We start from the raw sequence: 16,367 nt of genomic DNA, 5'->3' as shown, positions 1-16,367 counted from the left end.
TATAAAAAAATCCTACTGGAAGCAAAACTCTCCAACTGTTAAAGTCTTCCTTTTGGAGAGGAAGGAGTATGGTGGTGTCCACCAAGCTTACTGTAAGAACAAGAATCTAAAAATCTACAAATAGTTATTTAGATCTGTTTATTCCCTGAGAAACTAAGATACTTTCATGACTGTTTCAAGGACCATTTGACTTTTTTTTTTTTTGTTTTCATTCTAAAATGACAAAACTGGGACACATACAATCAATCCATCCCTGTATCAAGAACTCCAGGGTGACATACAAACACAGAAGAAAAGACACAACATCAAGTGACACTAGATGACTAAGCACAGTGGATTTGTGCAAAAGCTGCTGTCTGACATGGCATGTAGGTGCACTTTCATGATTTGATGTCCTCAAACCTATCCTAGGATCACTCCATGGGTATGCCACTGACTGAAGCAAACTCCTGAAGCCCCAAAGCAGAAACCTTCAACCAGGCTCTTCCTCCAGCACATTCCCAGGACAACTGGACCCTGCAGGTCAGCTCTGAGCCACCCCTAAGATATACACAGTGCTCACAAAAGCCAAACCAAGATTTTTCTCCCTGTATGTTTAGCACTTAGCTTCTCGTATTAGTTTAGTGGTTAGAGTACTTACAGCTACCATGGAAGATCATGTTTCAGGCCCTTAAAATGGAATTTAACCCAGGGGTCTGTAATTCTGTATAACACAGGCTGTTGGGTAAGCCTCTGTTAGGTAAACTGTTTAAATAACTTTATATACTTTTGTATAAATAGCTACACAACCGTTAAAGCAAAGAAATGAACCACACTGAATGACAATGCAGCTGAGTGAGAGAGGAAGTCCTTCTCTCTCTGTGACTCGATAAATATTTGGTTACAAGAGACTGGAAGAGGTCTCTCACAGTGCATGCAGGAATCCAATAACAGGAACATTCCCCTGGGATGTGTGTCACTTCATGACTAAGCAGCATATGCTTGTTCTAGCTGATGACTGGCATTACCTCTTCAATGACTTTCCCCATTTAAAGACCACATCTTTTAAATAAAGAAAAGTTTCCACAGTGTGGTAGGGAAAGAAATCCAGAAGAGAATGATGACAGAGAGAGAAGGATTGCAACCTTAAGTGTTACACAGGACTTGAACAGTCCTGATCATACTGGAAATCACAGCTGTTCCTGTTCCCTCCTGATTGCACAGCCAGCTCAAATATAGTGACTTGGAAAATCAGCAATCTTTCCAAATGGGTTTTTAAATGCGAGGGCAAGACTAAATACCTACTTACTGGTGGAGGGACTCAATGGTCCAAATTGAAACTGAAAAAAAAAAACGTAGTGACTGAATAAAAGGAACATGTTTCTTAATAGTCACCAACATACAAATGTGAAACTGAATCCTTGACAGAGAGGGGGTGAAGGTGAAATCTTCAAAAATAAAACTCACTAAAATCCTACAGTGTTTGAATTTGAGCAGAGGAAACTAGCAAAGATGGTCTGAAAACACAAAAGTTTCTAACAACCACCTTAATTTTCCTTTCTCCTGCCATGTTGGACATAAACTCTTGAAACAATTAATTCTTCCTCTGGAAAATATCAAAATCAGTTTCACCCAAGTTTAGCTTTTCTAAATCATGGTGTTTTCAGTATGATCTCTAGGTCACAGATCAAGGAGAAAACGATGTGCCACACAAAGGCATGTTTGACCTAGACCTCACCTCTGGATCACTGATTTTTATCAAATGACCTGTGGGTGAATTTGATCACAAGGCATCCAAAATGGCACAAAGCACAATGTAAACAACTTTCTGTAAACAAACACATGCAGATACAAACAAACATAGGGGTAGGGGGAATACGAGCAGGTTAGAGGTATTTTTAATGTGGTTGTAAAGGGCCCATCCATTCCAGCAACATTACACAAAAGCTCTGTCCCAGCAGGGTGAGATCTGACATGACTCAGCACTCCCTGGCCTGTTCCTTCCATGTGGGACAGCCAGGCAGGAGCTGCTGTACACACTGTTCAGTTTCCCACTGGGCATGAATGAAGAAACAGGACGGACGTAGAGTGCAAGCATATTATTGTGTGTACTCATTCCTTAAAGTAAACTCAGCCCAAGCCTTCCTTGGACAGAGTCAGGGTTAGGGATTATGCCAGGGCTGACTGCCCAGCCAAACAAATACCATTTACAAAGCTAGACTTTGCACTTCAGTGAGTGCAGAGATGACCAGAACTAAGAACTCAGGTCCCAAAATACTTCTAAAATTGCATAATCACTCTTTCTAACGGGATAGCCAGACCTAACTGAAACTTTCCTCATTTAATCCACTGTTTTGAAAGCAAACAATACTGGCACCAAAGAAGAAATATTACCGATCTAGAGTTTAATTCCTTTAGCAGGGCAGTTCCACCTCAGGATCCTAGTTGAATTATGACACTTACCAGGGTGCTGCAGTAACACGGTATGTGGTTGCTTTTAGCTTATCAAAAGGAGACAGAATGATTAAGCTTAAACCTTTTTCCTGGAGGTTCATGCTAACACATTTTACCTTACACTTCCTATAGCACATATGCAGTGGCAGTTATCACAACACAGCTGACACACAGGAACTCTCTGAGCAAAGAAATTCAGATGCGTTGCCTTTGCCCAGATCTCTGAACTCCGGTCTCTTACAAAGAGCACTTCTCAGAAGAGCTAATGCAATTTTTCACTAAAAATATTCCTTTTTTTTTATCCTCTCCTCCTCCCTCCTTCTTTTTTTCCTGAAATGGTGAAACAAAACTTCATAAAGGAAGTACTCATCCATTGCAAATTGGTGCATGATCATTACAGCCTTATCATAATGCTTTAGCATTGAGCTCATACATCTGTGCCTGCGAAGGCATTTTGTTAATTATGGAAAAAGGGAGTGATTCTCAACAGACCTGAACTTTGACAGCAAATTCACTATTTTAGTAGCATATATTGAAAGGACTTTTATAATTTAGCTCCAGCAGTATCTCAGTACTATCACTGAGAAGTGAAGCCACAGAACAAGGGAAGACTTCAACCAATATCATGGTGATCTCACATGCAAGAACCTAATTCTTCTGCTTCAAAGCATAAAAATTTTAAGCAATCATTTCACTGATATCAAAGATGACCTCATGATAAAATACCATTAGATTGGGAACAGGTCCAAAGTGTTCCTCAGAACTCATTAGACAGGACATATATGTCACTTCTTAGTAAGGCACTGAGAAAGAACATGCAGTACCCAGAACATGCAGTACCCAAATATAGGTTTCATAACATTGAGTTTTGGATTCAACTTCCCCTTCAGCATCTCCATCTTCCTTTCTTAAAGGAGGATCATGACTTGCCCATGGTTACATGGCAAATGAGAACTCACAATGAACCACTGCATCACGTTTCCACATTCACCATTCAACCACAATTCACATTCCACAAATGCAGCCAGACTAGAAGTGCCCAAAAGTTGATGTGAAAGACAACATGACTTTTGCTTGTCTAAAAATCAAGACCATTGGTGCCATTATGAGCTGCAGAATCAAAGATTGCTACAACTCTTCAGCAATATTGAAGGCTGAGCTCCCAGGCCTGGGATAACAGCCCTGCACTTCAAGGGTATAGTTCAGCAGCTCTGAGACTGACCAAGAAGTGTCCCAGCATGGCTGTTCTCTAAGGTGTCCAAACATTTTTTCTGGGAAGACAGCAGCTCATAATTCAAAATGAATGTTCTAATGCATGCTCCATTTTGGAGAGTGCAAAATTCTCCAGAAAAATGATGATAGAAATCTGCCAAATAGATGTTGATGCAGAAAACAAAAATCTTTACAAAATATATAAAGATAATTTTGTATCCATACCACTTTTTTTTTACTCCAGTGCATACAACCATATTTAAAGACACAGACATGCTATAAATACTAGACTCTCTGAGGGCAAAAAAGAAATTCCAAGATATAAGGTTACATCACTTCCAATCATAAGCGAAGAAGTGCTAATTAAGGAGATGTTCTCCCTGAACAGGCAGCTTTCAAGGGTCCTATTTTCATACCCATAAATCAGATTTTGTTAGAGAGCAAACTGACAGGTGACAGTTGCAGCAAAATCCAACAATAGGGGTTTTTCCCCAAAATATATTCTTCCAAAGTCTGTGCAGTGCCAGATGCAGGTCTCCTATTTTTCATTAAAACCAAATCACTCGATACCCTCTAATAATTTTGGTGCAGAACATGAAGAGCTAAATTAAAGCTGAACAGAAATGTAAGCTTTCAGGATCTAAAGGACAAGCTGAGGTTATCACTTCAGATGCTTTAAAAGATGAATGTACAACTTGACCTGAACCAAACTTCAAAGTCACTGAAAGCCAAGGGAAGATAAAAAGAAAAATAAAAAGGCTTCAGTAATTACTTAGCACTGATATTTGAATAGTAGAGAAACAATGTGTACTTAGCTTAGAAGAAGCCTCCATATCCCTGATTAAATAACCTGAAACTTTAAAAATCCCCAAATTAAGTCCCCAAATTATGAAATATAATATTACTTTATACTCTAATTCATTCTTTTCATGTTACAGGATAAATAGCAGTAACAACTGTGTTTTTATAACATAGATGTTCTTCAAATAAATACTAGCAAGAGGGAAATCATAGCAAGGGAAGAAAAAGTAAGAAGGGCAGGAAAGGGGGAAAAAAGAAGAAAAAATATTTTTCCATCCTACCACTAACCTAGAGACCTACAGAGCAATATAAACAAGGGGTGGGGAAATGAAAGGAGGCAATTTATTTTCTAAATCCATTAAATTCACCACAATAATCTGCATGGACTCACATCCATCTCCGTAGTCTTCTGCTACTTCAAAATAGCATAATATTTCCTAAAAGGAGAATTACTCAAGCTACTCATGAAAGGCTAGAGAATTCTGAGGCCTCACAAGCCTTACAGTAACAGCTAGAAGAACTTGGAAAGTACAACTAAAGATTTAAGTAGCACATGGGAATCCTTGCCAAAATTCCCTTCCTATCAGCTTACTGCCTCCCACTCCTTTCTCCTGCTGCAATCTTTACATCTGCACTGGGTTTACAGATGATCATTCCACAGATGATTAAAAATGACTTTGAGATTAGATACCACCAGCAGCATGATCAAAACATCTGATCTGATGTTTTTGGCCCAACAAAGGCTCTACCAGCCAGAGCCGTTCTAATCTCTTTACCTGGCTCAAGGGATTAGTTAATTAGTTAATTAACAAATCTGGTGGTGGAATAGTAATGGCAAAGAACTATTTCAAACTGCTCATTGGACGTGAGCTCATGATGGTTGTGGCTGTAAGGTGGCATCATATCATTGCCATTCCCCCTCAGTGTTGACACTGGGGCTTTGGGTACACGTTAGGCAGACAGCACCTGCCTCACTAGAATTCAGATATGTGAGTCATTACTAGTTCAGCTCTCCTGATACACCAGTCAGGGAAGCCACATCTTAACTAAGAATTAGCTTTTACTTTTTTGTCTAGAGCATCCATATCTGACTCCTCAGAGGAGGACCAGGTAGCACAAGCACAAAAAGAAGTTCGAGTCTTGTCTCCACAGCAGGTTCTCCATTCACTACCACTTGCAGAACCATTTCACTAAACCATAACCCAGTCATATTAGAGCAGGCACACCAGCAGAGAGGTCACTGACCCACAACTGGACAGAAGCAGTGAACTCAGAGTCACATGCACACTCACATTATCTGACAATCTTAACTAAACCCCCAGGCTCATTGCCTAGAAGTAAAAACTGTACCCACAAACTCTCTGAGGCATCCAAATACATTTTGGCTTCTGATACCAATTTTCTTGGTAGTCAATCTGCAAACAACACAGCTCAAAATCAGGGACCCTCATCACACCCTGCTCTTGTCTCAAAGCCCTGCTCACCATCTCCTCCCTTTCTTCCTCAGAGGCCAGGTTGTGCTTTATAATGTCTCAGCCTCTCTAAGGCCCAAGCACGGGTGTCACCATTAATCTCTGCCTATCCAATGAAGGAAGCATTTCTTATATGACCCTCCATAACTACTTGTATGTCTGCAGGTGACACACTGGGCACCATTTCATTGCTGCAGTCTGACTTCAGAGCTGCCTGGATGGCTGCCACCCTGCCAGACAGCAATAGCCAGAAAACATGAAGCACACACAGCAACTTCACATGAAGTCAAAGTACGCAAACCAAAACAGCACAAAGCAAACTTGTGAGCTTGGTTGTATTTGTGGCAATACAAATGGCATTATGTTAACAGGAGAGAACCTTTTCCCCAGTGTTTGCCCAGCAGTAAGAGACATTCTGGTTTTATGGATATGGAAAGACCACTGCTAGTTCCCTGTGCAGAGTCTTTCAGTAAGAGACATGGAAATCAAGTCCCTTGACTTTTAATCTTCATATTGTAATGACAGCTATTCTCATACTTTAGATGTATTTCAAGTGTTCTGTAAGTTATTAACTGCAAGTACTACAATCTGACACTGCAAAAACCAGACAACATCTAAAACCAGGTTAAAATCTGGTGTTTGGAAACTGGTGGTTATGTTTTGTCTGCATAGCTGGATGCAACTTTTTTTAAAGCTGTAACTGATGTGATCACTGCTATCAACAAAACAGACTCATCAATGCCACAAGATTTGATAACCATGAAAGAACAAGTTTGTAAATTAGGAGTCCTGTACTGTACTCTGAGTATGAGCAAATCATGATGTCGCTGAACTAAGAAAGGATATATAAAAAAATTTCTTGTGTTTTGTAAAGCAACATGAGAAACTGAACACACTTCCTTGCAAACACTCCCTCCTGTTAATTTTAAAATCCATCAAAATTATCTCCTTGGTACTGCAAAGAGAAGAGGGATTTCCCTCTCTGCTCTGTGCCAAAGCAAGAGGCAAAAAGCCCACATAGCCCTGGGAGCTCATGAATTGCCAGCACCAGAGGTTCACTGATAATCTTTGACTTGGATATTATGGTTAGTTTTAATGTTTCATAACCATATCCTCTTTGATCTGCAAGTCTTCCAGAGGCAGTTCTGTGCTTGAGTATAGGAATATAGGAACACCCACTGCTTCCAATAGTTTAAGAGAGAATTGATTTCCATTACTTATTCAAAATAAAAAATAAGTTCTTTCAGCAACATAGTTGAAGGCATTGTTACATTATCAGTCATTGAAATAAAATTTTGTCATCATTTACCCGTTGTTTAAATTCCACTGGTGATCTCTTGTAAAAAGAAGAGGAAGACAACTGAACTGTCTCAACAACAACAACTCAGTTTGTGCAGGACACTAGAAATTGGACTCTAATTAGGGACAGACAAATAAAGCTACTGGTTTAGCATTTTTGCTCAAAACTAACTTCACCAAGACAAATATTTGTTTTGGTGCGGTGGATTTTTTTTTGTTGTTGGCTAGTTGGTTGAGGTTGTTTGATTGATTGTTTTCAGAGAGAAATCAAGGAGACATCAGATTTGGTGTCACTAAGTCACTCATCATCTGTGCAATCACTGTAGTTATGCACGTGGATTTTTAACTGCAAGCATCCCTTCTCTGGCTTTAAAAACAAAAATGATTCATCAAGCATCATTTAAAAGCCCTGAATAGTTCCACAGGGAGTGAAATGTTCTTCATGTTTACCTGCAGCTTTGTGTCTCATGTTTTTTTATTACCCCCTTTCAACTAAGAGACAAACTGTCACCACTTTTTGTCTTGTGCTTGGGGCACTCAAAATCTCCCCCTTGTTGGTTTGTCACTAAAAACATAGCTGAACTCCTGTCACTGGCTTTCCTTCCATGGAGAGATTCTTCTGAATTCTGTAAAATTTATCTGGAACTGTCCTACAACTTCTAAAGTTACTGAGGAACCTAGGCAGACCAACAGACAAGGGCAACACACTTACATAAACCTCCTTTCCCCTGGAATCCTAAAATTCCAGACCTTGTTCTCCTGTCATGTTATGGCTGCAACATTTCAAGGTTCACTCAGTGCCAGTGGCTACCCCTTGCTGCCTGCTCTTCAGAGGAGAAACACTTCTTTGTTCCTAGGAAGAAACTCCCTGCTAAAGCAGCACCGTGCACACCTGACCTGCTGAAGCATTTGCCCTGTTTTCTGACCAAGTCTTAGGGGTACAACACCCCTGAGACAGGCCATGGAGACAGACCACACTGAGCTTTTTGGTTTCATTTCTATTTGGCTTCCACGAAGCTCAGGACTGCTGCTGCTTCCTCAGCTCTGAACGAGAGCAGCCTGTAAAGAACACTGTTAAAGAACACATGTCCAGCCAACAATGAAGCAGCTCTGACTGGTCCCATCTGTAGGGGCAGGTTTTCCTCATCCCTCCACCCCCTTTTTAGTGAAATTCCCAAGTTCCAGTGCCATTATGTGCTGTTTCAAAACAGCATTAGGCACACTCAAGCCCATCCAAAAAAAAAAAAAAAAAAAAAAACAAAAAAAAAAAAACCCCCAAAAAACAAAACAAAAAAAAATGTACTGCCGTGATTTACAATGCATCAGGCAGCGACTCGTGTAACTGGCTCCCCTGAGAGCTCTTTTGAAGTGTGCATGAGTCAACAGACTGACAGCAAAGCACAATATGCCATCACCAGGCATTCATGGGCAGCCTCACTGCTTCTTCTGCTGCACATCTCATCCTCCTGTCTCCAGTATATCTCTTTTATATCTCCCTCTGGCTCTGTCAAAGCAAGTTACACTTTATTAATTTGCTGGTCAGGTCCTTTCACATTGCAGAAATTAATGAAAAGTGTAGCATCTTGGAATGCTAGCAGAACTACAAGCTATAGCACCTTGCCTCACAGAAGCCCACAGAAGTTTTTCCATAAATCTGAGTTAGGCTTCAAAACACCGAAGACCATCTAAACCCTGGCTGTGGCTACTTGAATAGTACTGAGTGCTCCACTTGTTCACAGTCCCAGGTGGTCTTTTGTTTATCTATCTTCACCAATGCCTGCTTGCCTCACTGCTGCTGCCTTACACCACTCCTGACACTGGGCCACCAACAAGTCTAACCTTACTTGTACTGAATTTTACACTTTTGAAGGATAATGGGCATTTCTGACAGGGACATTGTATTTCTGAACTAGCGCTTAATAAAATGTTTAGCCACTTAACAGAAGGTGTTATTGCTGAAAATAATCATCATCGTGACTTTCTTAGCAGTGGTCATGTGTAACATGGTGGTACATGGACAAGGAAAGTCTAAATTTGGTTTGAGAGTGAAAAGTACTCTGGCTATATTAGTGTGGTGTTTAACCAACACTAAGCCTTACATCTTGCCAGTTAGTGAAGCAGGAATGCCACAATGACAAGATCATACTGTTACCAGTGCTCAGAGTTAATTTAGCATGGCATGTGTCACTTGGACAGGACTTAAATTTTGGCCAGTCTACAGAGAACTTTTACAGAGGCTTATCATTTCCCAGCAGACATGGCACACCAGAGTGATCATTTCTGCTAGGCATTCCATTCATTAAGCCTTCCAAAAATAATACTATTGTCACCAAATCTGCAGACCAGTATCTTCCATCTGGACATGCATTATTATAATTATTAGCATAGTAAGACAACAAAGAACACAAAATAACTAACAGCATTATGTGCATATTTACACATTCACAGGTGTATGCAAACAGTGCTTAATGTCCTCTGCTTTGTATTTTCTTCAAAGATTTACACCAAGAGTGAAGCCTGGAGAGGTTACTATATTGTGCTTTTATATATATTCAGAGGCACATACATATTTGTTAGCTCAGAACATGCCCATATATACAGAACAGAGTATCAGTCTGAAGTGCTGTGTATATAAAGGCAGCAAAGAATATTAAACAAATGCATTCCATGCTATTATTCTTTTAGTTTGATAGGATCAGTTATAATTTTTTCATACCAAGACTATATATAAATTAATATATAAATTAACGGTGTTACTATGAAATAAAGCACGAAACAGTACAGCAGTATAAGAAAGTTTTCAGCTTAACAGCAGTTTTCTCTCAGTATTTAATCTCTATGGCACACAACAAGCTATAAAGTTTGGCATTTAAAAAAATAGAGTAAGAAAGTCATTGAACACTCTTATTCAGAATGCATAATAGCTGTTAGAGTTTTAATCTTTATTAAACGTAAGCTATTCCACTTGTAAACACCAAACAATTTGAGAAATCGCATTTTGGCAGATGACACTACCACCAGATTAATTACCAAGCAAAGAGTACTATCACTTACATAATGTGACAGCGATAATCCTTATCTCTGCCTCTTTCAAATATGTGGTTTGTGTTTAAGATCAGATAAAAAAACAGTTTAAAGCAGGGAAACTAAAAAAAAAAAAAATGCTCTGCTCATGGCACACGGCTCCTGTTACCCACAGGACAATCACTCACAGACGGGCATTTCTCCATTTTAGCATGACTTAGGCACGTTATGACTGCACTGACTAGGTAGGTACAGGTTAACAATTTGACAGTACACAGCTGTGTAGTGCTTTGTGCCCACTGTAGTTTACTGTAGGCATACATGATTTATCTCAACCAGGCAGCAGGTTTTTTCTAGTGAAATGGGAGTGAACACACCCACAGCTGTAATACCACCTAGCTTTCAGCCAACAAGTCAAAAATACGTAGGGTGGTTTTGAAACTTTAAACATTTTCGTTTCACATTTAAGGCCAAAAAGTTCTGTCTTCGAAGGGGAAGTTAGTCAGTCTTAAACTAGCATGATTTAAGAATACAAATGCTAGCCAGAACCTAGCTGCACGCAGCTTTCCTAGATTTTGTGGCTGCAGGCACACTTACAAAAGACTGGAATAGATGCCACAGGTAAGACAATTAGCACCTTGCAAAGTTGCAAACAACAGAAAGATTGAAAGGCATTCGAACCGGTTGTGGCCTTTTGTTACATTTCTCGGGATTAACCAGTTAATCAAACAGTTCTTCACTTGAGGTTTATCTCTGAACAGCTCAAGTCAGGTAAATCATAAGACTGTAAGCATTCAGGTGATTCAATTCCAGCTCCTCAGGGGGCAAAGAAACCTACTTGGACTGATCACATTTTTGTTACACTTCATGAGGAGCACAGACGTGGAGTAGGTATAAGAGATCCTAATATTTGCTGTAGTAGGATGGTAGCTCTTACTACACCTCTTTACTGCAATGGAAGGAGGAAAAACATACACTGTAGTGTCTTAATAGTTACCATACACAGAGAACAAAGCTCCATGCAGACTCAAAATGTCAGCACCACCAAAAAACAGCACTGCCCAAACCTCCTTTGTCTGCAAACCTTCAGGACTGGGGTTTTAAAATCAAGCACTGACACCTCACTTATTTTCCATAGTACAAAAAGTTCTGAGGGTGAAAGAGCAGAAGCCACCATCCAATTGATGTGATCCACTCCAAAAAAACAACGAAACCTTGATGAAATTACTTGTTCGACTGTCTCTCATTGCCTCATGATATTCACTCTTGGATGGGCCACATGCAGGTTTAGTGATCTTCCTTGGTGCAATAAATCATAACTGCAGGTACTCAGTCCTAAATCATCTCAACATGCATTTGCCTGAAGGAGACTAAAGCCTCAGGCTATGGCTAGGATTTTATAGAAACGTAGCCAACACCCAGTACCTGCCACTTGAAAAACCTTCGGCAGTGAAATGTTGTCTTTAGTCACCATTTGATGACTTTTCACCCAGCTGAAAAGATCAGCTCACTACTATCATTTGCAAGACAGACATACCCCTTATCCTACACATTTGCTCCTTTAGGCTGAGCCTCTCAAGCAGGCACTACATCTTTTCAATGCATAGAAGTGCTCCGTAAATTATATGTAATTTATTTATATTATAATTAACGTTAACAGTTTACTTATATGTTCAATTGAAAAAGCTGTTCCATAAGGCTGTAAATTTGACTGGTCACTCAGAACTTCTCTAACACATCCATAATACTGCAAGAATATTCTGTTTGCACATAAAATCACAGAATGGTTTGGGTTGAAAGGAATTTCGGATATCATCTAGTTTCAACCCCCTGCCAAGCACAGGCACAACTTTCACTAAGCCAGATTGCTCAATGCCCCATTTAGCCGGGCTTTGAACACTTCCAGGGCATCCACAGCTTCTCTGGGCAACCTGTTCCACGTCTAACCATAGGCACACTGAAGGACTTCTTCCTAATACCTAAAGTGTCTCTTTTTTTCAATTGAAAGCCACTCCCCCTTGCCCTATCACTACAAGCCCCTGTAAAAAGTCAATCTCCAACTCTGCAGTCACGTTAATTTTAAATTGTGTGACCCTGATGATTAATAGAACAGTAACAGCAGCAAAAACAATCAAGCGGATGCAAAACCTACAGACGTACAAATCAGACAGCTTTGAAAACAAAGCTCTCAGAATATATTCAGAGCAGGTACAGCACAGACAGCAGTGGCAGCTTCTCTAAATTCAGTACACAGTGTTTAGCAGTAGCCTGTCATAAAATTCTACTGGTTTCTAATTAGTCTGTATCCTTTTCAATCTTTGTTGAACATGAAGTTATGTATCTAAACAGTTTTTTCTGTACCATTATACCTCATAAATAACACATTTATATTCTGCTAAAAAGGTACAGAAATTCTGCAGTGCCAGAAGGCACTCTTATTTCCTACATAAACCTTTCACCCTAGTGACAGGAAAAGGTGACTGTGTGTCTTCAGCAAAAACTTGCTATTTCTGTAAGTATTAAGATGTGATACCATTTCTTCCTTGGTTCACAGGCATAACAAATATTCCAAGCTAGGTTTTTCCTCTAAAGTAGTGATGTAATTTATTCTTCTACCAGGCAATATTTTGTGCATATTTCATTCACTACCATTACATTTTTTTGTCCTTCTGGAAGTCAAATTTAACCTTGTCTTGTAAGGACAGGAATAACTTCAGAGACAATGTTCCTGAAATACACTTCTTAAAAAACAAAACAAACTTCAAATGTAGACTCAACCATGCAAATATTTGGCTAGCCACAATGTTATTTCCTTTAGCGTAGACTACACTAAACATAAGTGCTCAGATATAGCTATTATTCTTTTAAAAGAATTATTCCATTCAAAATTAATATTCTACCCCGAAAAATAAAAACAGCGGCCAAGTGCAGATAACCCTTAAGCTTTGTTTTTGTTGCTTTATACAGTGATTTTTGTACAGTTAGACATAGCTTGCTGATGCACAGCCCTAAGTGTAGATTGTCCAACTAAATACTAGACTAAGTCAGCTAAGCAAGGTCACTCTTGTTTTGGGTGTCTTGCAGTAAACCTCCTGCCTTGTCCTCCTTCAGTATGCACCACCAGTCTGTGGTAAAAGCAAGCTAGGAATCCCACAATTGAAACAAAACAAAAAACCTTAAAAACACTTTTTTTTTTTTAGTCAGCCATACCTGATTTACCTGCTTGACTTCTTACAGATAAGCAAAACCCGATTGCATAAATTGCATCCAGAGTGTCGAATTTCAGGAGAGATCTGTTTCCTCTCATGCCCCAAGTTCTTGAGCTAAGCTGAGACTGTCAACAATCATGCCATTTGTCATGCTGATCTCGTTAGACTCACTCATGTACTACAAAAGAAAACAGAGCCAGAGCACCCCTCTTAGAGAAGAGGACAACACAGTTATGAGATGCCTGTGGTACACAGAAATTGTAATTTCTGCATCACTGAAAGGAATACATGAGGTCTGTTCCTGTGCTTTTAAGTTAAAATCTGAAATGGAAGACTCTAACCCCAAGCAAGATTAAACCTACAATTCACTATTTTTTTTTTTAATCTTTAATTTTACACAGGGGTTTGTCTTCAAACCGTGGAAACAAAACTGCATTTACATTAATGCAAGTTTCACAAACCACTCCCCAGAGGAAGCTACACAGATTTTAGTCTCAGAATGGAAGTGATTACACCATTTAAGAAGTTTCTGCACTGTCTTATAATCATAACTAACACCACTGAATATACTTAAGTTGTCTCTACAGTAAGAATAATATTGTATTTCCATATGCTTAGGCACCAAACACAGACATCAGGGAGGAAGGATGATGTGCAGCTGAGGGAGCAAAGGGCTGGCACAGGGAATAGCTGAAGGAGGCCCCAGAGAGAGACAGCACTACATCCTGCCAGAGCAGCCATTGCTCCTCTTGGCCAGAAAATGTCTGAAAACCCCAGCAGCAAGCACGGATCACTCCAGCAGCTGATCCTCGTCAGGAATCCCAAGTACCACCCCTTACCTTGAGTCCAGCCTGGAGTCCTTGCTGAGAACCAGAAGCTTGCAAACATGATGCTGCAGCAGTCAGGAATCAGTATGATTTTATGTAAAGAATTCCTGAGGTTTTTGCACTTGTTTGATCTTTGATAACCACAAGAATGCACACAGAAAACAAGTGAAAAGTGTGTTCAGGTTGCTGAGTCTATTATGCAGAAGTTCTGAAATCTTAGAATTGTCTTCATGACTTAGATTTACCCTTTCTGCCCTTGCACAAAGGTAGCAAAGTGAGCTCCAATTGTGAGAGCACAGCTGGTTGACATAATTTATTCAGATTTCAGAAAGGTTTTTGACAGGGTTGCATGCTACTGGAGAAACTAAGATAGTGCTGGGGAAAAAAGGCAAACAAGTACCATGGATGAATATCTGGTTGGAGTAAGTGAATCAAAACTAAGATTATATTCTAAATTTTGTTTTTTATTGTGACAAAAGGTTGACAGCAAGGTACTTCTGCATCCTCTACTCAGCTCAGTGTTTTTTAATATAATAACTCTGACCAGTGAGAAAGGGAGACACAGGGACAGGTAAAGAACAGTGATGGAGTCTGCAGATATCAAAAATGTATTTGGGGAAAGGGAGATTTGTGAATATGTTCAGTGTGACTTCTGTCACATGAGTGAACAATGCAATGACAAAAGATTCAGCGTTGATTCGAATATGAAATCATGTGGAAGAGAAACTTCATACAAGCAATACAACCTCCAAAGCCCCATGCTCAGTATGTAGCAGCAGCCAAAGATAAAGCCTAACATGCTGGATTACACACAAGAATAAATCAGAAAGTAAGTAATATCAAATACATATATATTCTAATTGGAGGCATAACCTTGTTTGAAATACTGCAAGCAGCATAGGTAGCCTTTACTGAAAAAAACGAAACACTGTAGGATTAAATACACTTGGGAGAAAAACAGGCAATAAGCAAAAGTTGGGAGTGATTCTCATATGAAAAGAGTGAGAAATTTTCTGTCAAAAGACAGTTATGTGGAAAGATATAAAATAATGAATGGTACCAAAACAGGAATTTTTGTGCGTTTTTTTTCCTCAAAGCACAAGAGGCTATTAAATGAAATAAGTAAGGGAAAAAAAAGCAATGCATTTTTATGTAATTCACAACTCAACATGCTATGCCACTCAAATGCCATTACAGAATTTTAGTGCTCTATGAAGATATTAAACTTTTATACTGGTGTAAAGACTATACAGCTAGGTCAGTAATAAACCCTGAAGTTCTATTAAACTATTCCTCCAGTGCTTGTACTGAACTATTAAATATTTGGATAGGACATTTTTGGGGAGATATTATCTCACATCTGCCTGGTGCAGCCTCTGCTTTCCTCTGACACACTGAAACTACTCAATGTCATGGGCTAGAAAAGGTGAAGGTTAGCTGTGACCTACAGTAGTGATTCCTGTTTTTCTATGGACAGATTTGTTCACCTGTTGCATTGCTTTACTCTTACTTCCACAGACATGACCAGCTTAAATTTGTGCTATTTACACTTCTGTTCTGACTAAAATTTCATAAATTTTATCACAAATACTTCAATGGCATCTGTGTCAATGGATTTATTTTCATAACAACCTTGTGGGGGGGAGGGGGTAAAATGCTACCTGGTTAATAAATGGGAAACTGGAATAAAAAGACCAAGATAACAAATGTCCACAAGCCTGATTTGCCTAGGTCCTGATTTCCCAGAGTACTTCCTTTAATAGTTCCTATGCCCGAAACATCGCCTTGGAGACTTCAGCAGTTAGGCAAACACAGTCCCAGCACCTCAAAGCAAAGCACTCGCAAAGCAAGAAACATACAAGGAGTTGTGCGAGGTACTTTGCACGCAGCAATGTGACAGGACAGAAACATGTGCACACCACCACTGAGAACTGATAAATCTATGACGCTGGACAATCATGGAGTAATTAAAAATCCAGCCCCTCCAGTTTAATTTCTCTCCCTTTTTAGAATCCAGTTTTACAAACACAGCATGTCTCTGGAGATGGGTCCAGACAGAGCTGAACTTGCTCTGACTGAACCAAGCTGTT

This window comes from Melospiza georgiana, chromosome 1 (assembly GCF_028018845.1).
Source record: "Melospiza georgiana isolate bMelGeo1 chromosome 1, bMelGeo1.pri, whole genome shotgun sequence".
NCBI classification, from domain to species: domain Eukaryota; kingdom Metazoa; phylum Chordata; class Aves; order Passeriformes; family Passerellidae; genus Melospiza; species Melospiza georgiana.
The sequence above is the reverse complement of the archived record's forward strand: the minus strand, read 5'-3'. Positions refer to the sequence as shown.